Source organism: Dipodomys merriami, unplaced genomic scaffold (assembly GCF_024711535.1).
Source record: "Dipodomys merriami isolate MVZ:Mamm:240054 unplaced genomic scaffold, mDipMer1.0.p SCAF_17, whole genome shotgun sequence".
NCBI classification, from domain to species: Eukaryota; Metazoa; Chordata; class Mammalia; order Rodentia; family Heteromyidae; genus Dipodomys; species Dipodomys merriami.
The window spans coordinates 6949148-6975244 of NW_027203048.1; the positions used below are offsets into that span (position 1 = coordinate 6949148).

The 26097-nt window shown below is 45.9% G+C and overlaps 1 protein-coding gene across 7 annotated transcripts in view; it reads left to right on the forward strand.

Moving 5' to 3' along the window:
- Klhl29 (kelch like family member 29) overlaps positions 1-26097 on the forward strand; it is a 293879-nt gene that overhangs the window by 94085 nt on the left and 173697 nt on the right. The window contains exon 1 of one of the 7 annotated variants that reach the window (XM_070025076.1): positions 20386-20406. The exons of the other annotated variants lie outside the window; for them this stretch is intronic. The gene's annotated coding sequence lies outside the window, so the exon portion shown is untranslated. Of the gene's footprint in view, positions 1-20385; positions 20407-26097 lie in introns of those variants that run through there. 7 annotated transcript variants of the gene reach the window in all.

The following is a 26097-nucleotide window of genomic DNA, read 5'->3' on the forward strand; positions in this document are numbered from 1 at the left end:
CTGCAATGATCCCATCTTCTGTTCCTCAACGGCAGAGGCTTCATCCCCTACGTGGTAGTGTGCTGGTCCCCTTCACCTACAGCTGTAGGCATGACTCAGGCACTCAGATGGCTGGTGAGTATATTTCACTCAGATGCAGTCCACAGAGAAAGCATTGGATTTTGAGCCCAAAAGCCAGAATTCAAGTCCAGCCTCCCTCAGATATATAACCTTGAGCAAATTGCTTTCATCTCTCCCTCTTCTGCAACAATGGAAATTGTCCAAGACATAATGGGCAGTTGGATAAGATGATCCCCAAGGTCCTTCCCTCCTCCAGCATCTCATGACAGATCACCCTGGCCCTGCCTCCCCACATAATGACATAAAGTAGAGCTCTGTGTAAGTGTGCGACTATGTTTGCCCAACCTGATCTTGCAACCGGCGCTGCCCTTTGCTGCCAGCGAAGCTCCTGTGTGGCCCCAGACCCAGGGCTTTTCTTTCTTGCTGTTTACTATTTAAGAGGGATTTGTGCTGTCCATGCTTCTCATATACCCCAACGGCAGCTTTATCTAATGAGAATGAGATGCTTACACATATTTTCATTTTTTTAAAAAAATCGGCTATTAATTTGTCAGAATTATTCATATTTTACTGATGATATTTTCCATGTATCTAATCAGGGAGCTCATGAATAGAAATGAAACTATTTAAATACAGAGATGGTGTACATTGTAAGATCTTGTTTTCTCAAGCTGTTTCATAATGCGGTGAATACATTTATTTCTTCTAAAAACAGGTTTTGCAACCATCAAAAGCATTTTTGAGATCTTTGTTTAAATATGACTCTATTCGGATATGGTAAATTGGTATGAGCAGCATGTGTGTGCATGCTAGAGTGTGCGTAGATATTTGCATGCACAAGGATACGTTTGTGTGTACAGTCACTAGATTATGTACATTGTCTTCTGCCCTTCTCTATAGGGACAGGAGATAGTTTCATGTTGGAAAAACACATTTTGGGTGAAATATTTAGGATGGATAGATGGCAGAGTAGAAGCACAAATTGAAATTAGGCTGAATAATATTCAAGATAATTATTTATACAATGTAGACTTTTAAACTGCTCAAAATTCCAGCAGCACTTACCTACACTGAAAGAGGTTTAGAATCATTAAACAAAGCCAGATATTAAATATACTACTGCTATCTCTCGAAACATTAGCAAGTAATGTAAAACACATGGCATCAACTCAATGGAAAAATCTGAGAATACAAATTATAATAGTTGTCTTATAAGACCTCTGGGAAGCTTGAACTAAATTGCTTAATTCCATTAATAACAAACTATTACTCTAGCTATTAAAGTAACATAAGGTAATAGAGATCATGTCGAGAGATTGTGCTGAGGCTCTTTCTTCACCTAGCACAAATTTATTCAGGGGCATTGATAGATTTTAATTGACTATGGCAACTGAATAACAACAAAGGAAATTGAATGTCTTTTGAAAAGCTCTACATTTTGTAGAAGCAAATAGCAACACCCAAAACGTGGGTTTGGGGGAGGTGGGACAGGCGAGGAAGGGCGTTGGGAACATCTGTCTCGCTGTTCCTCAGAAATGCCGTTAGGAGAAGCTTCTGGGAACCTGCACGTGACGGACAAGCATGTTTCCCAGACCCAATGGTCCAAAGTGCAATGAGACCAGTCAGGGCTGCTGTGAAAGCATGTGCTTCGTCATGAGTATTCACTGGGCACTTGTCCAGCATACAGGCTGAGGGGACCTTCATGCCAACTGCCAAGTCCTCACCAGAGAGCCCTGCCAACAGGGTTAGTTTCCACTGAAGGCTGGCATTGCTGTGAGTGGCTGCTAGTCAATCACTGGTAGCAAAGGGAGCAACCCCTGGTCTTGGACTCCCCACAAGACTGGTACACTACCACTTGAACCACACCTTTATGTCTGACTTTTTTGATGGTTAGTTGGAGATGAGTCTGTGGATTTGCCTGTCTAGGTCTCAGCCTTTTGAGTAGCCAGTTATTGGTTATCATGTGACTTTGAAACTAGGGGTCACTCAAGACTCTCTCAGCTCTATCTAGTCCAGGATGGCTTCTAGCAACCTGTCACCTCCTTTCTGCCTCTACCTCCTCGTCCTCTCTTGGCACCAGCTGTTTTTGAGGTGGCTTTTACGGCTCTCTCACACACAGACCTGAAAAGTAGAAAAATGTGTCCTGATCCTGGGGGAGGAGAAGTGCCCATTGGGCTCTTTACTACTTCTCCACACAGCCCCAAGTCCCCAGATGCTAGTGCTGCCTCTATGCCTGTGTTTGGAGGAAACCTGATTTTAAAGGAAACTATCCAAGATGTGAAAAGCAGTCCCTCTGGGGCAGTGAGTGAACACAGAAGGCCGTGGGAGCCCGAGTCACCCTGTACCTTCCTTGCTTGTTGCTGGGATGGGTCCAGGTCATTGCCCTCCTGGTACTCTGAGACACAAGATAATGATGCTGCCAAGGTGGTACCATTGTCTTCTGCTGTTTGCCCAATGTCCCATGTGCTGCATTCCCTGATTTATTCCCAGTATGAGAAACCCCTTTGCATTTGTGAATGTCCTGAACTGCATCTCATGTAAAACTGTAAACTTCGTCTGCCCTGAGTGGCAAAAAGTGTAACAATCTCCTGTGTCTGGGCCCATTCTTTCTTCACATTCCACTGGTCACAGCTTTTTCCAGAACTTCTGTGGAGTTTACACACACACACACACACACACACAGACACACACACACACACACACACACACACACACACACACACACACACACACACACACACACACACACCCCATTTTCAGCCAGCCAGGTATGACAGCTGATCTCAGAACCAGAGCACTGTGATGCCCAGGAACGGGCTCTGGCTCAGGGGCACCTACGTCGTTGGCGCTGGGAGTCTAATCCCGCCTCAACTGCTGCACATGCATGTGTTTGAAAACCTCCTTGGCAGGCAGGACCTCCTAATTTTTTCCACTTCTTGTGATTAGCGTTGCAGACTAATCCTAGCACCAGACTCAACACCAGCTGTTCTTCCCCATTGCTTGTTTTTACTTATAAACTAAATCCTAGAGCTGCTGGCCTCGCTCTTCCTAGAATCCTAGATTCTGCTGGCCTCGATCCTCCCTCTGTCCAAGCTGTAGTCCCTCACTTACAACATGGCCTCAGATGAGTGGCCTCTCTGTCTGGCCACCTGTGTGCAGGCTTCAGGCTGAATGAGGTCATACTCAATTACAGAAAGAATGTCTTCTTTTATCTGTAAGACAGACAGCTACATGATAGAACCAGCCTGATCTTAATTTGCGTTTGCATCCTGAATACCAATTTATGTAATAAGATATTTTCAAAATAATATATGCATCATTTATGTTTTCTAACAACAGTGATGCAAACACATGATTCATACCCCACCTCTGATTATTTAATTTGTGTGTGTATGTGTGTGTGTGTGTGTGTGTGTGTGTGCGCACGCGCGCGCGCGCATGTACCAGTACTAAGGCTTGAACTTAGAGCCTAGGCACTCTCCCTTAATTTCTTCACTCAAAGCTGGTGTTCTACCACTTGAGCCATAACTCCACTTCTGGCTTTATGCTGGTTAATTGGAGTCACACAGATTTTACTGACCAGGATGGCTTCAAACCATTATCCTCAGATCTCAATCTCCTGAGTGGCTAGGAGTGAGCTAGTGTGAACCACTAGCACATAGCACTGATGGTTTAAACAACTCATTTTCCCTTTTCAGTTCTTTGCAAATCCGCTTAAATTTGGGAAGAGATATACAGCCTGAGCTCCTTTCCTCCACCCATCTTGTCCCAATCTGGACACCATGCACAGCATCTCCAGTATATGGTAGCTCTACCTCTCCCTTTAGAAAAAGGGAAGTCCCTGGGGAAATGTTCCCAAACCTTCAGAGCTCCTGCAGGGAGCTCTCCATTTGTGAATTCACTTTGTGAATTTCTGTAGCCCCCTCTCCTTCTTTGACTCCCAAACAATGCTTGAGGAAAAGTTATTTACAGAATTGTAGATCCTTAGGCTTAGGCTCCTGCATCCCCACATGCTACCATTTACATATCTATGAGTGTCTCTTATACCTACAAGGGCCTACAAACAAATCAGGAAGTGTAGCAGATGGGACATTGACCCTCAAAACTCTTAGGCGTAAAGAAGAATTGAGATTGTCAGAAATAGCATATTCCTGTTGAAAGTGCACGAAATCAGCCCTGTAAATTGGGAAACATAAGTCAGTTATATTTGTTCTGCCATACATGAATCACGAATTTCTCATAGGGTAGGGAAAAAAAAACAAAACAAAAAACAGCCCTTTAGAATGTAATGTCCAATCACAGTCACCTCTGCCTGGCCACGCTGTTTCTCTTGGTAAAAATTTCTGACTTCCTTCAGTTCTTGGGTATTTTGGCTAGGTTGGTTTCTTTCTTGGCAGCTGCAATGGCTTGCACACAGGATGAAAGTAAGTCTTTTTTTTTTTTCCTTGCTAGTGATCTCTCCTGTTTTTCCTTTTGAGCTGAGCTGTCCATTTGGTTCGCCCTCTCTCCATTATTCCTATCACTTATGGTGCAGAATCCCTCCACTGGAAGTCAGAGCAGGGGGCTGGGGCTCGCTAGGGAGCACTACCCCTTGACTAGTGCAGTGGGTTGAGCTCCCTGTACCCTGAACTCATAAAGCATTTTCAGGTGTGTAGGCCTGAGAAATGTTAAGTGTTAATTCTTAGTCAAATGAGCTTCTAGGGGCCCCAGTTGGAAGAAATAGATGGCAACTCAAGAGAGCCAGGGCCAGGCTGTCAGGTTCCACAGGGCCTTAGAGGAAAGGAGAACACTGAGCATTAGGCCACCTCCAGCTGTGTCCTAGAGGAATACAGCCTTGAGCTCCATGGAGGAGAGAGATTTCAGTTGCACACAGACCAAGTGAGGCTGGACTGAAACTGGTACATGCGCATAAGGTATGGACCCATTCCCACACACACCAGTGTGAGCTGGGAGCACAAGGGATCAAGGAACCAACTATAGCAACAATTGCATCAGGGGAACACGGACTGGTCCAGGATTGCTAAAATATCTAACTCAGAATTATCAGGCACACTCTTAGGAGTGTGTGTGTGTGCCAGTGCTGGAGCTTGAACTCAAGGCCTGGACACTGTCTCTGAGCTTCTTTTGCTCCAGGCTAGTACTCTACCACTTGAGCCACAGTGCCACTTCTGGCTTTTCCTGTTTATGTGGAACTGAGGAATTGAACCCAGGGCTTCATGAATGCTAGGCAAGCACTCTACCACTAAGCCACATTTCCCAGCTCCTCTTAGGATTTTTTTAAAAGTAAATTTAAGGTGTTTAGAATATTGTTGGTTCTGGTTATTGTTGGAGGTACTAGGGATTGAATTCTGGCCTTTGCTCTGGCTAGGTAAGTACTCTACATCTGAGCCACACCTCCAACCCCTTATGAGATTGGTTATTTTCAAAGTAGAGTCTAATTTTATGTCCATGTGTCCTCCTGCTTGTACTTCTCTGTGTCCATGAGGATGACAGGTACATGCCACTGTACCCAGGCATTATGTTTCTGTTGTAGCTGGGATCATAGGCACATACCCCTAGGCCTAGTTGAGATGGAGCCTCACAAACGTCTTTTTGCCTGGAATGGCCTCAAAACTCCATCTTCCAATCTCAGCCTCCCAAATAGCTAGGATTGCAGGCCTGAGCCTGCAATGTTTGTCAAAATTATGTTTTGGTACACATGCATGTAGTGAGATAGTTATTATAGACAAGCAAGTAAACATGTGAGTGGTATGAGATACATAGCTACCCTTTATTGCTCTCCTACCAAATTTACATTATGCAGTACTATAATCATCTTACATAATAGCAATAAACAAAGTGCTGAAGGCTCTTGATCTGAAATGTTAAATAGATCAGCTTGTTTGTTTGTTTGTTTGCAAATGTCACCACTAGGAAAGCTCCCAGGGATTTCCATGGAATAGGACTAGGATTATCATTCCTATGAAATCCTAGTGCTGATTCCATTCTGCCCCTTCTATCTTGTTGGCCTCAGGGACCTGGTGGTGGGGGACGGCAAAATGCTTTGACAACAGTGTGGTTGTGACAAATAAAAGCAAATCAGACAGGCAGGCCAGGCAGGCTACTCCTACCCGAGGCCATCCCGGCCTACCTTGCCAGCAGAGAGCTGGAGGTCAGGCCTCGGAGACAGCAGTAGCCCCTTCAGCTGAGGCTCTGGAAGTGCTGCAGGGTGAGAAGTAGGCTGGAAGGAGAATTTGCTCCTTCCCTAGCCAGTGCAAAGCTTTCTCTCTGCCTCCCTTAGGAAATTCGGAAAGGTCAGAGACTTCCTGGAACAGCCCTGTCCACAGTCCAGAACCTTCTGCAATAATGCAGATGTTTCAGCACTATGCTGCCAAGTGCGACTGAGCACTTGGGACGTGGCTTATGTGACTAGGGAGCTGAATTTTTAATGCCATTTAAATTAAATTAATTTTAATTGAAAGAGTCGTGTTGGCTACTAGCCATTATATTAGCCAGAAACACTCTAGAATCTAGACTCAAGGCAGAGCCCAAGTGAAGCTAATCTGTGCCTTCCAAGACTCCAGGAGCTCTTTCACTTTGTCCTTTCGTATTGCTCAGAGAGAGCCCTCAGAGAGAAATTATCCTGAAAATCACACCAGATGGGCTGGACAGGAGCAGAGGTCCCTGGGATCCAGTGTGTTTCCTGGAGTTGCATTAGGCATCAGAACAGGTTGAGTAAGGTTCTCCCCAAAGCCCTGTTCTCTCCTGCCATGGGAAGTTTCCGCTGCTGCTGCTGCTGCTGCTGCTGCTGCTGCTGCTGCTGCTGCTGCTGCTGCTGCTGCTGCTGCTGCTGCTGCTGCTGCTGCTTGGGGAAATGCTTTTGCAAGGATTTATTACATTTGCATTTTTTTGGGCATCTTCAGTTAAAGCCTCACCTGGCTTAACCCACTCTCTGTTTGAATTCTTGCTGTTCAGAGCTCACTCCAGCCCAGTGTGGTGGGCTCTCTCACAGACAGCCTAGCCAGACAATGCTACCTTTAGTTTTCCCTATCTTTCTCTCTTCCCGGGTGATTGGGAGGGAAAATAGAGGGGTCTATAGCCAACACTCACATGAAATATGCAACCCAGGGCTGTATTACAAGCATTCCATGGAAAACGCCTGACCTCCTTGCGTGTAAGTGAGGACTGCCAGGATGGATATCTCTTTTCTTGTTCCAGAGCTATCAGGCAGCAGTGACTGTTTGAGGGTGATTAGGTGAAATGTCATGGCCCTGGGGTAATCAGAACCATCTGATGTGAACAATCTAACTTCAGGAGTTGGATAAGGATGCTAGGGAAAAAACGGATGACTGGAGCAAGTCAGAGCTGAGAAGAGAGAGACAGATCTTGTACAGTTGGGGACTCAGGGCAGCACTGACTATATCAGTCCACCCTTATCCCCTAGCCCAGAGGAAGTCAAACTTGACTGTGAGACGCAGTCTCCAGGCCTCTTCGCTCAAGGTCCAGGTGTGCAGAGACGAAAGGGTAGCACAATGGAACATCGCAGCAATCTTATTGTGCTTATGATAAACACAGCTTACCCCATGCACTACTTCCAATTCTTAAACTTTCTTCCATCTTTGAGGTTCATTTTCAGGTTAGAGTCCTTGTCCATTGACTGAGATATGAGGAGTATGCATATGTAAGAGGCATTTGGGTTCACTGGAATAGAGAGCTTACCAGTTGGTTGAAGTCCATTTGCTTTGGGTTTGCCACTCTTTAAGAGTAATTGGTTTACATGGCAGTCTTCTTGAGTCCACGAATACATTTGCATGGCAGATCCTGAGCTGTCCACAGCCAGATAGGAGTGATTGAGATTCTCTCAGGAGAAGATCTTCCCTGAATGGCCAGGGAAGGAGTGAAAGGTATTGAAACAGTGAATCAGCCAGGAAGGACACAGGTTTGTGTGCTTTCATGGGAAACAAGGGCAGAGAGTCCAGGAAAGCTTCAGGGAAGTGGGACAAACTTGAGATAAACCCTTGACCCTAGAGTCTGGAAAGAATACAGATGGCTCTTTAATAGAACAAAGATGGGGACAGATGAAGTAGAGAAGCGACTGAAAGCCATGGAGAATGTTTTGTTCCTATAATCTCCACTTATATACTTGTTATGTTTAAACTTTATGAATTGTGGCATCTCCCACCTGCTTGCATTTTGTTAGCCCTAGCTTTGTGTTTCTTTTTTTACTATTACTATCCTTAAGTAGTTTTACAGAGGGGTTTTGATTCAACATGTCAGTTTGCGAGCATAACGTATCTTGATCAGTGTCATTCCTTTCATCATTGACCTACTTCCATTTCCACATACATACATTTCCACATACATTGAATACTGTGACTGCATTCACCTGACAATGAATGCTAGAAAAACACTATCCTCACTACATAGAGACACCCCAGACCATCACTCCCTAGCTTTCCCCCTGTAGAAAGATGGAGAAGTACATGTAGCTGTGGCATCAGATTTATGTTATGGACAGTGGCTGTGATTTAAAATCATTTTTAACATAATTTCTCTGATTTATAATATGACACATTGGAAGTTTATGTCTAATGGTGTTTTTTTAGTTTTTGAGTTTAGAAACATAATTGGTTATCTCCAAGAAGAGACTTTTAAAACCGATTACTTTCTACAACTCCACATCTCCTTGAGTATATTTAAAATAAATAATTTTTTTAAAATCCAGATTTCAAGACATGCACAGGGAGCCAAATAGCTTTTCCAAAGTTCATTTCCTGAGGTTACACTTTGACATGCTTTTGAAGATTTGAATATTTTGATAAATCATAATTATGCCACTGTTTAATGAGAACAGAAGTGGAAAGAGCATCTGCTTGTCTGCAGCCAGCATCTCTGGGCCTGGGCGTGCCGTCTGGAGCAGTGGTCCAGCTTGGAGAGCTGATGATGAGAGTGTCTTGATGAGCTGAAATTGCTTCCTGCTGTAGTTTGGAGGTGGCCGTCCTGGGATGAACCTGGGTCATCTTTGAGATCTGGGATGAGCCACTCTGAGACTTAAAGTGATGGATAGACTAGACTCTAGCCACAAATCCCCAGTTCCTCCTAGCATAGTTAGTGAGCTGGCTTCCATTGCAGGTCAGGTTTGGTTCTCAGGACCTGTTCCATGATTTTCTGACACATCAATATGGGCTTGTTCAAGGCTGGGAAGGTGGCTCAGTGGTAGAGTGCTTGCCTAACATGCATGAGGCCCTGGGTTCAATTCCTCAGCACCATATAAACAGAAAAAGCCAAAAGTGGGCACTGTGGCTCAAGTGGTAGAGTGCTAGCCTTGAGCTAAAGAGCTGAGGGACAGCACCCAGGCCCAGAGTTCAAGCCCCACCACCAAGAAATAAGTAAATAAATTATATATATATATGTATGTGTGTGTGTGTCCTATAGGGACTGCTGGTATTGCAGAAGGTGTGTGGCCACAGGCATGGAACTAGTCCTGGAGTGTGGACACCTGAGACAGGGCTTTGGGACCAAAAGGCTATATCCCAGTACCACTCAGCCCATGGATGATGTTCAAGTGAAAGAGCCTGGGTCAGCACAGGCATTTAAATATTTTGTTACTGCTTGTTTTGTGTTATATTTTGTTACTGTTTATTTCCTAAGCATTATCACATTGTGGTACCTTAGCTTTCTTTCAAACTAGTAAAACTAAAAAAAAAATATTCCTTTTATTTTAAACTGTCGCTGTTCCTATCTGGAAAGCTTATTTTCATTCTGGAGACAGGCTAAGTCTCTTCTCTAAGAAATCATTTTAGTATAACTTCTATAGAACAAAATTCAGGGATCTGAAGTGTGTGACTCGATCAGTTTTGGCCAGACTAATGCAGACCTCAATAGCACACATCCCTATCAGGAAAAAGAACATTTCCATCGCTCACTTCCCAGACAATCCCCTTAGAAGCAACCACTGAAGGGTTTGTTGTTACATGCATTTTAATGTGGTGAGATCTTCTAAAACATCACCTGCATTCTCAAACTGAAAATGTCTCTTGCTGAGAGAAGGATCTGCTGCTGGCTCGTGAGTGCCTGTGTTGGGCCATCCAGGGGACATTCTTTATAGATTGTGGGGCCCCCAGCTCAGACATGGGGGTCCCGAAGCCTAGTCAAAGGTGCCTACCTCTACACCTGGAATTCCAGACACTCCATGCTTCCAGAACAGTGAATGACAAGAAAATTCATTCTGTGTTTTTCCCGGGATCCCCTCCCTGAGATCGTGTCTGCTAAACAGGACTCCAGATTAAAGCGAGAGAGCGAGAGAGGCCCACTCATCACCCTGCATAATCAGCACTGAACAGATTTCTGCCCCAACAAAGGGAACAGTGTGTTCCTGAGGCATCGCCATGCGCACAGAGGCTCACTGGTGGGCGGTTCTACTGGGAAGAGTCATACTTTTCAGCAGCTTCCCAACATCTACTGCCTCCCCTTTTGTGACCCCAGACCTTCTTGCTCCTTGTAGGGGTCATTCACATGATGGGGCCTGGCCAAGAGCAAAGATAGCTTTGACTTATATGGTCCTGATCCTAAAGAAAGACCTACCTATGTGACCCTGTGTTCAACCACATCTGTGTTCAGCTCTCCCAGCACACACTAGCCTCAGGTGGACAGGGGGCACTGAGACTACCAGTTAGCCCCTCGCTTCTCTTGTGAGATACAGTGTGTCTCGTTCATGGATGCTAATAGCTTCTTCACATTCTTAATCGGTGGCCATGTCAGGTTCTTTAATCCATTGCATTCTCCAAGAGAGTCATCAGCTGCACTGGGCTGAGCACTACAACATTTCCTCATGGAAGCAGCCAGCCTGCGGACTCATGAGACAACTGTGTAGGAATAGCCAGGAAGTAGCACTGGGATCTAAGCCCCTCCTCAGTCTCTTCCCCTGTGACCCTCTATGGGTCTCTTCTGTAGGCTGGTCAAAACCCCACCAGAACTTACTTCTTTCCTTCCTTCCTTTTTTCTTTCCTTCTTTCATTTTTCCTCCTTTCTAAAATTAGTTTTTAAATTCTTTTTTGGTTCTTTTCTTATCATTGTATTTTCCTCTTTAGCCAAAGGGATTTTAAATAACCTAAGAATATATGTGCTTTGTCTGAACATGGCAATTGTGCCCTTTACAAAACTGCCCCAGGGTATGAGAAGGAAAGGTATAAGCAATTAAAACACACAGGGCTGCAGCAGGGGAAGGCAGATCAGAACAGGAAGCTGTTGTGTGCCATCTCATCACAGGCCTTAGCCAGAGGATCCAAGAGGCCCAGGGCCTGTTCCTCATTCTTCCTCTGATGTGACTCTAACCTTGGGTAGACTACTTCCTTGCCTGGGCCTTGGTTCCCTCATCTTGAGCAAGTAGACTGGATGTAAGGACACTGAGTTCACTTCTTGAATAACTTCTATGGCTTGATTATCTAATGGTGGACATGCTTAGTAGGTTTTATGCACTCAGCCTGGAAGATTCAGAGAAAGCTGTAGATACAATGGTTGTCCTAGCAATGGTTTATAATTCATACTCACCCATCATAATGTTGCTGCCACTGGTAACAAGGTTGTCTAGAATAAAGCATGATGACTACAAGGCCCCTTTACTTGATTTGGCAGGAGCTGCCTTCACCTCTTGCCCCTGATGGATAAACCAAGCTCACAGGGTGGAAGGAAAGTTTCTAACCCCGAGCCACAGTAGCTGCCAACAAAGGAGAAAAAGGACCTAGGATCACTGAGTCCCACTTCCAGGCCTAAGGTCCTACTCACCGTTCTGCCCCCATCGCTGTCTCTGTTTACAGGGAGAAGGGGCCTGTCCTCTTGGCTCATATGAATTATGGAATGCCACACTCTGCCTGCCTCCTCACGGGGAGCCTCTTGTTCAAGCTCCATTGAATAAACTAGTTTTGAAGGCCACAGAAAAGCACTTTGGGAGCTAGCCAGGAGCCCCAAGAGTAGAAGCCATATAATATTCCTGGCATTTCCTGAGGGCCTACCTAGTCAGGGTTTGCACAAGGAGGCCACTGTCCCCTGGCTGGTGGCTGGTGGCTGGGGAGGGCCAGCTCAGGCAGTGACATGTTTCGTCAGAACAGTTGTCAGTCGTTCAAAGAAGAATCTTGTTCCATGTAGTCTGTGCAGGAGTCAGACAAGACCTGACACATTGCAGAACTGTTTTTCATCCAAAAAATTATTAAAATGCGTTTAAAAATTAATATTCAGTACTTAAAGAGATGAATGTCAGTGATCTAGAAATGCACTCATTTGGACGAACTTGGAGCAGAGGTGAGGTCACTGCCTGCAGTTTTCCAGAGCAGGATAACATACCCAAGAGTTGTTGCTGGCATCTGTACTGGCCCTTCCATCTGCCCCCGGGGTCTCCTGCTTCCATCCCACCTGTAAGGGACCTGGAGGTCCAGAAAGGATCTTACTCAAGATGTCCTGGTATCTGGCAGGTCATACCCTCTGAAGTCCTGGTAACCACACTTAGGGTTTTCAATCCATCCGTGGTCACCACGACCAGATCTCCTCTGAGGCAGCCAACTACAACCTCCTCTGGGCAAGCGCTGGGCAGCAACTGCCCATGCTGAGGCTCCGCCTTTCATTTAGCCTGGGAGCAGGCATTCCTAATTCTCCATTCCTTCTGCCAAGATGATTTATCTTCTCCTCTGCCAGCCTTTTGTGCACTGAGTTTGAGATTTCTCATCTTTTGAAGTTTTAGTGTTTAACATTGTCTTCATCTTCTGCTGCTGCCGAGTATCTTTGCAAGCGGGGAAACTGAGGTCCAACCACTGAGGGAAGAGTTGACACCCTGTGTTTCAATGACCCTGCTCCTGAATGTCCCAAGTCCTAGGGATTGTTCCTACCCAACCTCCAAGGGGGTGTCCCTGGGGCTGAGCTCCAAGGTTCTTTCTACTGGGATGGGCCACAGCATGGTCCCCATTGTCATTTTGATCTTAGGATGTCTGATCAGCCACAGGAGAGGAATGTCTGGTCCCTCCTCACTGTCTGGGAGAGTCCAGGCCCTTCTCCCCCCCTCTACCCCCCCCCCCCCTTTCAGCTCAGTCTGGTTTCATTTCTCTATCCCTCAAGAAGGATGACTCAGTGCATTAGTGGGGTAGCTCTCAGTGTAGCCGGTACACTGGTAGTCAGTCCCATGCTGTACTCCCTACAGGCTCTCAAAACCAGCTCAGGTCTGTTACTCCCTAGATATCCCCAAACAGAAGCCTTCAGAAAGTTCCAGAGACAAGGTAAGAGGCTGCCCCTGGATAGCCTAGGTAAAAGAGCATTTCCAAGGGCAGACATGAGATTTGGGAGCTCAGGTGCATTCTGAGCAGCCTAGAAGAGAGGCCAGAGAGAGATGGCCACATACAACCTATATGTGCTCCCAGCTTGCATTCTAAACACCTTTCCCAGTTCAAGGATAACTTCCCAGGCTTGGAGGCCTCTGAAGAGGATGTTCTGTCTGTCACTGCTAATGCCAAGCAGCCACTGGCTTGACTAATTAGGTCAGCCCTCCCTCCTCACACAGACAGCAGCCCACTACAAGGACCAGCCTCTGGGCTACAGAACAGCTTCATTACGCAGCCGCACAGCAGCTTCCCACAGCGACAGGAGCACTTGAGGCTGAGAATCCCTGGAATCCTTTCATTTTCTCTTTTAAGAAAAATGATGAGAAAGCAGGCAAACTTCCCTGGGAGTGATGGGCAGGCCTAGATGTATTCCAGATGGACATGAATTGGTTCATTTTCCAATAGGCTGGGCAGCTTGCCTTTGTTCACAGGTCATCCATTAGACAACGAAGTCGCATTTCTTAGTGAAGTTGAAGGAATGGGAAGCCTTGTGTGCTGACCCTTCAACCACATGCTTGATTCTTTGTCACACACATGCAACTTTCCTTAGTAAAATAAGCGCCAGGCACTCCAGCTTACAATGAAGAGAGAATCTCTGCATGGAGAGGGACTGTGGGACCCTATCCCCTGAGAGCTATCGCTCTGATAGCAATTACTTATTACTTCTTGTCATGCCATCCCTTTGTCAAGGACAGGAAATCCAGCACTACCTCTCTGATTGCTCTGGTCTGAGTGTGGGTCCTCGAGGCTATTTCCTTCTCAGCGACTGCTGCAGTGATGCACCAAAGGATACAGAGGAAGACAGTTCATCAGGAAGCCAAATGCAGAGGGTATAACACAACTGAGAGTGGCTCTCCCACACTTGCCCTTCCTCCAGGAACCACCAACTCCTTCTCTCTTGGATCCACTTGCGTAGTAACCCTGTGATAGCGCCCAGAAGCACACACTTGAATAGTCTGGCTGCTCAAAAGAACCATGGGAGTAGAAGAGAGATGGAATGCCCAAGACATAGTCTGCCTTCTGAGTCCAGCCATTCCACCCTCTGCCTCCCAGTTCCTATAGGGTGGACGGACCACTCCCCTCTAGAGCTACATAATAGTCCCAGCGTAGAATCTGAGGGAGGGAGGATGCTAAGCATATACTAGAGGTCCCTCTATACCCAAGCCCTTAGGATTTTTTTAAATAGCTGTGCTGATGCCAGCATAGGATTGACCCTGGGTTCTGAGTAGAGTCGTGAGACACTGCACAGGCTCCTAAATGTGTAGGCATGCTCTTGTTCCCACACATGCAGTTGCTGATTTCTTGGTGCAAGTACTGCATTTGTGAGAAACATGAGCCTCAGGACTTTATGATGCAAGGGGCAGAAAAGTAGCAGGACCCACACAGTGGACTATGTGAGGAACAAATGAGTTAGAGCAGAGCAGAACCCATGTCAGGGCCTTGCCTACCAGATACTAGGATCACCCACTGTGCCAGCACCAGGCTCAGAAGAGTGTCACAGTGGAGGTGAACATCTTTCCATCTTTCCCGCTGTTGCTCTGTGTGCTGCCTATGCTAGACCCAACAACAGCAACTCGTCTTGGGAATCTCATAGCTCCAGGGCCTCAGGTCACTTTGTGTTGTAGAGTTCGGGGAAGAAACTACTACCCTTGAATCTACATTTTTTTATGTCTTCTCTGAATGTGACACTACCTACTTCTTGATTGGGGAAGCCCAAACTGAAGACCCAAAATGTGTGTCTATAGGCAGCTCAGGGGAGTTGTCATCACTCCATCCTGGGCTCACTGGGTTCCAGCCTGTGGAAGTTCACCCAGAGCAGCATGCTTGCTCCTGTGGTGCTGTCCATCCCTGTCTGCCAAGCCCTCATTCTTAGCTCCCCAGCAAGGATTTGGAACCAGGGCTCCTCCAATCCTACCCAGAGAGAAAGCAGAGGGGAGACTCCAGATACCACCCAGCAGAAGAGTTTGTTATAGACCTCAGATGGGGATAGCTCACAGGGCTGGGAAGTTCAGAGGGGACCATCTTCACTATGATGGTTTGGGTATGAAGTGCCTTCCTCAGAAGACTTAGGTGTTGGATTCTTGATCCTCAGATGGTGACACTGTTTGAGGAGGTTCTAGAATCTTTAGGAGGTAGGGCCTAGTTGCAGGAAGTGCATCATAGGAGCAGGTACTTGGAGGAGAGAGTATCTTGTCCCTGGCCACTTCCTGTCTTGTACTGTTTGCTTCTTGTCTGCCAAATTACTCTCCTCTGCCACATGTTCCTGCCACCTTGGTGTTCTGCTCATTGTCTATGGAGCCAAGCAGTCACAGACGAGATCCTCTGAAGTTATGAGCCAGAATAAATCCTTCTCTTTAAGTTGTTTTTGTCAGGTCTTTTGGCCATAGTGACATGAAAGTAATGAGTACACAGATGCATCTTTACTCACATGGCTGGGCTGATGCTGGCCTCCCAATTGGACTTCTGCTGGTGCTGTCTACCATCGCTTATAGGGAGTTCAGGGCTGGGAGGAAGATCCAGCTAACAGGTAGATCTGTTTTGGCTTAAATAAGTTAGCCTCAAAAAAGCACACCTTGTCACACGCTCTGTTCTGTCAGTTATAAGCAAATTGCCAGTCCACCTAGAATCTAGAGTTGGTAATTAGACTCCTTGTTGGAGGAGCAGCAAAGTTCTAGAAGATCTGCAGTTACAGCCTGCCATAGCACCTCTGCTGAGGTCCACCTTGCAGTCAAAATCCAAAGACGAGGAGCCTTGTGAGTCTATGCTGTGTATACTCTTCAGGCGTGACCACTTTGGAAATTCTACCCCAAGTTCTCATAGCCCACCGGTTCAATCAATATAAGCCATTCAGCAAACCATTTATCAGTAACTGTCACTTTTTGCAGGGACATTTAACATAAAGCATTGCCTAGCAAAGCACAACAGGGTCCTTTCCTGTCATGAGGAAGGCAGATTAGAGCTGGAGTGCAGGTTCTAATCTTAGCTCTGCCCTTTATCATGTGACCTTGGGCAAGTTATCTTTGTACCTCGGTTCCCTCATCTGCTGGATATAGGTGAAAACCATACCTCTGCACCTCTGCCATGAGAAGCAAAGATGGTGCTTGATGTATAACTGGTTCTAGCTCCATTGAAGAATTTGTGTCCTGAGTATACTAGTTCTCTGTCTAAGGAAAGGGCCAGGGCAGGAAGCAGGTACTTTAGGTATCCAAGGGCTGACTCCTAGGGACACAGGTAATTTCTGCTTCCTTCCGTGAGAATGGCAAGTCAAACACACATGGGCTGAATTGTGCAGTGGCATTCGTGTGAGTGTTGTTGGGGGGATGGTGATAGGGCTAGCTGCCAAGTTCGGGGTTCCTAACATTGGATTTTGAAGGGGAGCTTTACCCCTTCCCTCCTCCCCACCATTGAGTGTATAGTTCAGTTTGGTTGGGTTCTCCCCCCCCCCCCCCAGTTCATAACTTATTCTCATCCATGGATTTGGGAGAAGTGCCGATGATGTCTTTAATTAAAGACAGCCACTCCCTCTGCCTTAAGGTCATTTCAGTCAGTAAAGGGGAGGAGAAATATCTCCTTAGGAGGCTTTTCAAATGAAAGAGAAAATGAACTACAGAATGCAAAAAGCATTCTTATCTAGCCAACATCCTTCCTTCGGTTGTGATTTAATATGTGCACGGTGCAATGCAGAAATACAAAGCAGCTTGGGAAAAAAAAAGTCTCAGCCCTAAGAATCTTATAGTATTAAAACTCAAGTAATCCTACACAAGAGAAAAATAGAGCAAAGCCTATCTTGGCCCCTGAAAACTGGTATGCTCCACCCCCTGTGACCCCAGGGCTGCGGGATGTCTCTGGAGAGCCACTGCATGCTGCTTTTGACAGCTGAGTTTTATTAACTGTTTTTTCATTACTCCTGACGGACTTGGCAATGAACTCTTATCAGTGTATTGTGGCGAGTACAAGTCAATTAATTTCTTTTAAATAACTTCAACTGAAATCCTATTTGATTTATATTCCAAAAATGATTTCCATTCCGCTCCTTCCTGAGATTATAGTCCCGGTGGAGTTAATCACACTGGCTGCACAGTCACCCATACCTCAGGGAGAAAACAGGATCAAGGAGAGGAGGAAATGAGAAGAAGGCGGAGCTGGAAGCATCCTAAAGACCCTTTATTCAGCGTGAGGCCACATGCTTGGCGACAGGAGAGAGCCTTTAAATCCTGCCTTCAGAAAAGCTTATTTCTAGTTTTTGTGGCAGAAAAATGGATTGAGGAGCCACTGGACTGTCCAAAAGATGAAGAAATCTTTCTTTTTCTTTTCTTTTTTTCTTTTTGATAGTACTGGGCTTTGAACCCCAAGGCTTCAAGCTTGCTAGACAAGTACTCAGTCACTTGAGCGGCATCCCCTTACCCTTTTTGCTTTGGGTTTGATTTTCAGATAGGGTGCTGGCCTGGATCTGAGAGTCTACTACCACTTCTCCTTGAGTAGCTGGGATTACAGGCACACATCACCACAGGTGATTCTAAAATGGAGAAGTCTTGACCAGGAAATATGACCAGTGGCCAGCACAATTGCTATGGTTTGATGCTGAGTTGATCTTTTTGTTCGGTACCCAGAATGTGGGGGATTGGTTCTAGGAGCCCCCTCCTTTGACCTGCCCTAGCTGTGAGCTCCCCAACAGTGGCAGTGGACTGTCACTGTGAGCATGGCTCCATCAGGATTTCCTATTGATGTGGCTACCTCCCAGATATAGGCAGGGACAAGCGGAGGTGCCACTTTCCCGAAGGTCTGCCTGCAGGGTTATTGATTGCCAAGCCTCACAAGTAATAACGCCCGGCTTATGTGGCTGGGAGGGCAGACATGCCCTCTCAGAGCAGGCATCAGGAGCTGGGTGGCATCTGGCACCTAGCTTACTGACTATCTGATGAGTGACAAGAGGTTGAAGATCGGTTGGGGGTGGAGGGGTGGCTCCTGCCCTCAGAAAGAAGTTGGTGGCTGAATCCCAAGGTCCAGCAGGTGTGGGACTGTTGAGAGATGCCTTCTCAAGCTGCCTTCTCAAGCCAGGCGGCCACATACGCTCTGGCCAGCTGCTGAGGAACAGCAGGTCACTGCCCTGGGGTAGGACCAGTGAAGAATGCAGGGCAGTTAAACAATTTGGTACTGATGAGTTTAGACAAAAACCATATTTGCAAAATACCTGCCATGATGCTGTATTCCTTGTGTAGGGTTGCCGCCATGAAGTAGCACAAGCTGGAAGGCCTAAAACATCAGAAGTGTATTTTTTCACATTCTGGAGGTCAGAAGTCCAAGATCAAGGAGTTGACATGGCTGATAGGTATCAGCCTGCTGGCCTCAGAAGCTTCTAAAACATTGGATAAAGATGTAGATTCCTCTGCTATAAAGAAAATACAAATCAGGGGCTGAGAAGGTGGCTCAGTGGTAGAGCACTTGCCTTGCATGCCTGAGGCCCTGGGTTCGATTCCTCAGCACCACATAAGAAAAAAAGAAAAAAGCCGGAAGTGGCGCTGTGGCTCAAGTGGTAGAGTGCTAGCCTTGAGCTGAAGAGCTGAGGGACAGCGCCCAGGCCCAGAGTTCAGGCCCCACGACTGGACCCAAAAAAAAAAGAAAATACAAATCAAATGATATTAAGATGACCTCTCACTCTAGTCAGAATGGCCATCATCAAGAAAATAAACAGCAACAAATGCTGGGTAGAGGGGGGAAAAGAAATGCTCATACAGTCAGTCAGTGAGAATGGAAATAAATCTAGCCACTATGGAAAGCATAGAGGTCCCTAGGGGGGGAGGGGAACAAACCTAAAATAGGCCTTCCTTATGACCCCCACCATACCACTCACTATTAGGAATATACGTCAATATATGAGAGATACCTGCACATCTATATGTTTATAGCGGCATTATTTATGATAGTCAAGATATAGAACCTGTCTGGGTGCCTAACAACTAATGACTAAAGAACATGTGTTTATATAGCACAGTAGAATATTACTTAGCCATAAAGAAGAATGAAATTTTGTTTGCAGTGAAGATCATTGTGTTAAGTGAGATAAGCCAAGCTCCCAAAACAAACAAATGCCATATGGTCCACTCATATGGACACAAAAGTAATAATGTGACATGATGTGTGTATATGAAGATAGCATAGTGAAGCCCACCAAAAGCTGTTTTAGAAAAGTCAAGAAAGAATAATGTAGGTGGATTGGGTTTGAACAAAATAAATTATATGCATGTTGCAAATATTATAGTGAGGCCCTTTTATATAATACTTTTATGATAAGAGAAAAAAAAAAAGTTTTGTGCCAGTCCCGGGCTTGAACTCAAGGTCTGGGTGCTATTCCTGAGCTATTCTTTTGCTCAAGGCTAGTGCTCTACCACTTGAGCCATAGTTCTAGTTCTGTTTTTTATTGGGGGTGGGGTTGTTTATGGGAGATAAGAATCTCATAGACTTTCTTGCCTTTCTTGCCCAGGCTGGCTACCAACTATGATCCTCAGATCTCAGCCTCAAGAGTAGCTAGGATTACACACATGAATCCAGCTAAGACAGACATTTTAATGGACAAAAAAGGATGTCACTTCCTGAGACATGAAATCAAAATCTTTAGTAGCGTGGCTCAGGACAAGCCAACGGCCAAGGGTTAGAAAAATACAAGGGCAGGGATGCTACAAGATATGAGGATCTTTATAAAAATTTATCTTAGTGTTGAGAGCATCTTTGAGCTATGAATCACTTTTGTCTTTATCTAAAAACAAATTCAGTTGTCTGAAACTCCTGTTTGCTGACTGGGGATATGATCTTGGTGCCCGACACATCAACGTTCCACAAAGGCTTGCTGCCTTCCTTGCAGGTTTCAGATGTTATGCATTGGCGAGTGGCTGAGCAGACTTTATCTCCAGAGGGACAGATGTCTGGGAAAGGTGGGAAGACGGAGCAGGTGAACAGCAGCCGGAGGGGGTGGTTAAGCACTGCTGGTGACTTTTGACTCCAGCAGGTGAGTGTTGGTACTGTTTGTTTTAAGTGGCATTCATCTAAAACAATCTTCCTATACATATATTGATCCTGGCCAAGGCAGACATGACAGGAGACCATACTGAAAGAAGGATGTCAGGGTTCAAGGTACAAAGGCATGTGCAGAGAAATGTCAGAAGCCAGCACCAGTTCTGTGGACTTACATAATGACAGGCTGAGTGATCTCAGCAAGTGACCCAACTTCTGTGTGCCTTTCGTATCTCCATCTTTAAGATGGAAATGATAAGAATTGTGATTGAACAATACTGGTGAGGGAGGGAGATTAAATAGATTAGTTATATAAGATAGTTTTGAATATTGCCTAGAATATAGATCTGTAATGAATGTTAGCAATTAATATGTTTCTTTTTCTCCCTCTCCTGGGCAAGTGGTGTTATGAGAACTTACTATAAGCAAGATATCATGGCTATTCTCTGAGGACTGGTAGGCACTAACAAATCCATTTTCCTTATCATGATCTCTGTAGCTCAGTGATCTTTCTGCTCTCTGCTCCAAGCTAAGAACAGAGAGCTTCTACCTCTCAGACGGAAATGAATTGCCCGCCAATGCTGGACTGTGTATGCACCTCTCAATCCAAAGGACGCTCTGTCTTGGTTAAAGGATGTCTCTTCCAGCCCCTGGAGACTTGAGGAACTAACTGCTTGCTCAAGTGACACAGTGCATGCTGTGCTTTTCTGTCCACACACAAGGAACTCTGCTTCATCTTTGTCCCCAATGCACACTCTTCACTTGGCCCCAATTTCCTTTGGAACCAAGTCCTGGATGTAGAGGTGTGCCCAGGGCGCAGGATGTTGGCAGGCCATTGTCACTTACCCCAATGGGTCTCATAAGTGAGGATTTCAAACAGATGGTGGGTGATGCTTCCAGACAGCATGCCTCTTCTCAAGGGTCTTGTGCTACTGTCTAGGCTCAGGCTCATCCTTGAACCTGTGACATAGAATCATCAAAATGTTGAACTTGGGGAGGGAAAAACATGTTCAGAAGAAGAATTCCTATCAGAAGATTGATTCTGCAATCCACTTTCCCCATATGATCTTAGAGTAACCTACCAATATAATTAATTAAAACAGAAGCTGGGCACTGCTGGCTCATGCCATGGTCCTCAGATCATGGTTCAAAGCCAGCCCAGGCAGGAGAGTCTGTGAGAATATGATCTCCAATTAACCACCAAAAAAAAGCCAGAAGTAGAGCTGTAGCTTAAGTGGAAGAACATTAGCCTTGAGTGAAAAAAGTCCAAGGACAGTGCCTAGGTCTCTTGTAATTTGGACAGCCAGAAATTGTATTCCTTTATGCAGTGCGTAGGTCAAGCCCTAGGACTAGCACCAAAAAAAAAAAATGAAAAGAAAAAAAAAAGCAGATCTCTCTGGGGTGGCTTTCAGGAATGCTGCAATAGTCAATGGATTCCTAAGATTTCTCCAAACCCTATGGTTAAACTCCAGTTCTCATCTGGCAGTCACCCTTGCTTGCTAAGCCTGTGCCAGGCTGCTGGGCCTCTGTTTCCTGCTTAGGACAGAGCACAGGAGAGAAAGGACTGCTTATGCCAGAAGGAGGCAGGTTTCATTTTAAATGATCGCTGCAGATGTCTCTGCTCAAATGCATTGTGTGAGCTTGGCTTCTCCCTGCTCTCCCAATATCTGACTCCCAGAGCTAAATGAGGCCCTAGTGTCAGCTATATTGAACAGCTTGATGCATGAAGCCTGTGTGTTGCTTGGGCCCTTGACTTATAAATCTCCCCATCCCTCCCATGTCACTTGTCTGTCAAGGCAGTGGAGGAATCAGGAATGCTTTTGTGTTAGGAAGCCAGGACCCACCGAGAAGTTGTAGGCATTGGCTAGGGAGCCCACAAACCCCAGAAGACCCCATCTTAGAGACTTTCATGTCAGCCTACAGCCACCCTAAATTTTCTATTATTAACTATCTTAACACCATGTTGGCCCTATTTTTAAAATCTGCTGTGCTTGAACAATTTGGTCTGACGTCAGCTGGCTGTTGGCAACTCTGCTTGAAAACAAGAATAACCAAATCTTCTAAGGAGTAATGCTGAACCTGCTTCAAATGCAATAAATCACAAAAACCATTGTTTACGATAAGTGGTATCTGATTGCTGTTAGAACCTGTGTTTATTGCTTTTGTGCATTATGGTCTCTTGTAATTTGGACAGCCAGAAATTGTATTCCTTTATGCAGCGCGTAGGAGGGGTTTGTAAGGAGGGAGGCATCTGTAATTATGCTGCCAGGGAGTGAGGCTGGGAGCCTCTGAGGAGTGTGAAATGCAATTGCCTGTTTTCTATCTGAGGAGCTGTGTACCAGGCTCTCCACTTCCCCAGTGCTTGGAGCTCTCCAGGTACCTCCACAGATGTGATCAAGAGAAGACAGTTACAAGGGAAACTTTGGACCATGATGCCCTGATCAGAGAAATGGCCAGTGGAGTTAGGGACCCCAGTGTATGGTAGGTAGGCAAGAAACTGGGCTGGTGGGTTTCCTAGAAATTGTGTTGGACATGTCTGCAAGTCTTCTCTCATGTTAGCCCATCCTGACAAATACTCATCCATCTTTGTAGTGGAGGGGTGAAATCAGGGACCCAAGAACAGATGAGGGTAGAATTCCTTGACTCTGCTGTCTGCCCCTCTGTCTACGCACAGCCAGGATCTGGACACATAAGCACACAGCTAACAGAGCTGGTGAATCCATGGTGTTGCTATTAAAATAGATAACATGCTGTTAGAAAGCTGGTCATGTTGGGGGCATGGTGATGTCATTCCCCAAACTCAAAACCTCTGGACTCTAAAAAGAGGATCTAAAGTAAGTCTTTGTCTTTGACATAGGCCACATGCCTCTGCCCATGTAGCTTTTCTTTGGTTCGTTCCCCGACCCTGGAAACAAAAGTATTTCAAGTTCTTATACTCCCAGTAAGGACTTCCCTGAACCTACTCCCCTAATGTCTTCCACCTCCACAGAACTTCAGCACTAACCCTCCAGTAACTCAAGCCTATAAACCAGGGTCCATCCTAGACATGCCCACCCCAACCCCAGTGCCAGCCTGGCATACAGAGAAACTGTTGTTGGGGGGGTAGAGTGGGTATTGGGGCTTGAACTTAGATTCTCACCCTTTCACTTGGCTTTTTTGCTCAAGGCTAACACTCTGCCACTTATGTCATACCTCCATTTCCAGATCTGTGCTGGTTAATTAGAGATAAGAGTCTCCCATGAGAATGTTTTCTGTCTGCCTGGAGTAACTTTGAACCATGATCCTCAGATCTCAGCCTACTGAGTAGGTAGGATTCACAGGCATGAGCCAACAGCACCTAATGAATTTGTGAACTTGAGAGCTAATCATCTGCCAACACTTACCCAAATCATCTCTGGAATATTTCTACAATTTCTTCCGTATTGTCCATTTCTACCATTCTGGCTCTAGGAAGGATCCTTACTGGTTCTCAGTAAGACTACCTCTGAACTTCCCACCGTGGTATTCTATCTCCTCTGTCCCACTCTAGGGCCTGGTGTCTGGAAGCAGGTCTTGATGCCATTCCCCCTCCTTGCTTGTTTTGCTAGATTTACCCCAAGTCCCTCCAAGATCCCAAGCGCACCATTCCTACCTTCATTTTGTCCCTAAAGATGTCCTTCCTCTCTGCCCAGGATACTCTTCCCCTTCTTCACCCAGCTTCCCCTTTCTGGAAGAGGCACCACCTCCTCCAGGAGGCCTTTACTGACTATAGCTCTAACCCTGGGCTAGCATTGTCTCTACTCCACAGCTCCTGTGTTTCTCTGTAATAACAATTAGAACAAGTCTAAAATGTATCCCCTTAAAGGCAGGAATGTTGTGTTGCTTGTCTTCACAGCCCCAGGCCCCAGCTCCATGCCTAGCAGACAGAAGGCCTTCTGTGAATTGGCTTTAAATAGAGCTGACACTAATGCTCAAATAAAACTTAGGGGTAGAGTTTATTTCAGAACCAAATGATTTATAATTGTATGCTGCTCCATAGATGGCACACCAGTGGAGCCGCACTTCTGCATAGAAAGAGACAAATGTCTCACCCAGCCTGTCAGCCAGACCCCAGCCCCTCCCCTCACCCCGGGTCTCTCCAAGGCCCTGAACTATTGTTTAGAATGAGAATTTGGTGTAAGGAATTACAACCTCCATCAATGTCTTAACCCAGAGCACATGTTCCTCAAGGGAAGCTCAGAGAGTGACCGATCTAGTCAATGAGTAGACACAGGAGGAGCCTTTTCTGACCTTCTGATTGATAGTTATCCCCCACATAGCATGGCACCAGTCAGGCATGCTTTATGAAGGAGATATGGATCATTTGCAATTGGGGAGCTATGGTTCTAATCTAATCACCCAGGCCCTGGCATTGATAAGCGCTGAAATGGATCACAGGGCACAGGGTCCCTCATGCTTCTCCATACTTTAGAAGGATTCTTTGGGGCTCCTAGGCCTGAGTTTAGTCTGATGTGATTCTCCCTACCAAGCCTCTCACCTGGCTGGCTGAACAGAAGTATGGAGAGAAGTCAAAACGGTGATCTACTTCCAGGAGATCCTCACTTCTAGGGACTCTACTTTCCACTATTTAATGCATGATTTCCAAATCTGTTTTACTCCATTTAAAACACACACACACACAAACACATACACACAAACACACACACACACACACACACACACACACACACACACACACACACACACACAGCAGTACTAAACTGGCCAGGCACATCAACAGCACCAATAGTGGATACAGTCCTTTCTCTTCCTCTTCCTGTGCACACTGACGGCCCTCCAGGGACAATGCATGTCATTCAGGCTTGTGTGTCACGGCTCAGCAAGCTAGATAACGACTATATCAGTCTTTGAGGTCCAGCCTGACTCCCTGGGACTGTGGATGGCTTTGTCTTTCGGGAAAGTGCATTCTGAGTTACAGCTGACTGCCTGGGAGACTTTTTAGAATTCATGATGCTCATGAAAGAGGGCCTACAAAGTGGACACTTGGGCCAGTTGGCCAACCAGCAGATCCACCATGACTCTGGTCCCAGCCTGGACTGCACACTGGAGAAACTGAGGAGGGATTAGTGGACACACCCCAGCTTACCAAGCTCTTCCAGTCTGGTCAGGAGTAGGGCAAGGATGGAAAGTACCCATGCCCTGGGTGTAGAACCATATCTCCAGTGTAGCATTCATGCTAGAGGCTCCAAAGCCAGTAGACAGCTGGCCCTAGAGAAGGGGAGGTAGAATGGCTTCAAATAGGCTGGTAACCAAGGTCCTGGGAGCAGGAACCTAGCTGCCAAGCCTGCCTGTTACACAGAAATTGCAGCGCTGGCCCTTTGTTACTGCTTCATGGTGCAGAGGCATGAAGCCCATAGAAAGGACTTGCCCAGAAAATTGTGTGCTCTCATGGTTACCATGAAAGTGGGTGGTAGAGCAATGGCCTTTCTCAGTCTCCACCCTCTAGCCTGAGGATGGCCATCTGTTAGTGTCTTTTTTCCTAAAACTTGGAAGCATAGGCAATTTTAGAGAAAATTAAAGGACCTAATTAATATGAAATTAGAAATGATTGGCCTTTCCAGAGTCTTCACTCAACTTTTCTGCAGAGCAGGAACTGTTGTGGGTTTTGTGTGTTCTTCCTAATGTGTATTTCATGTCCATGACTCTG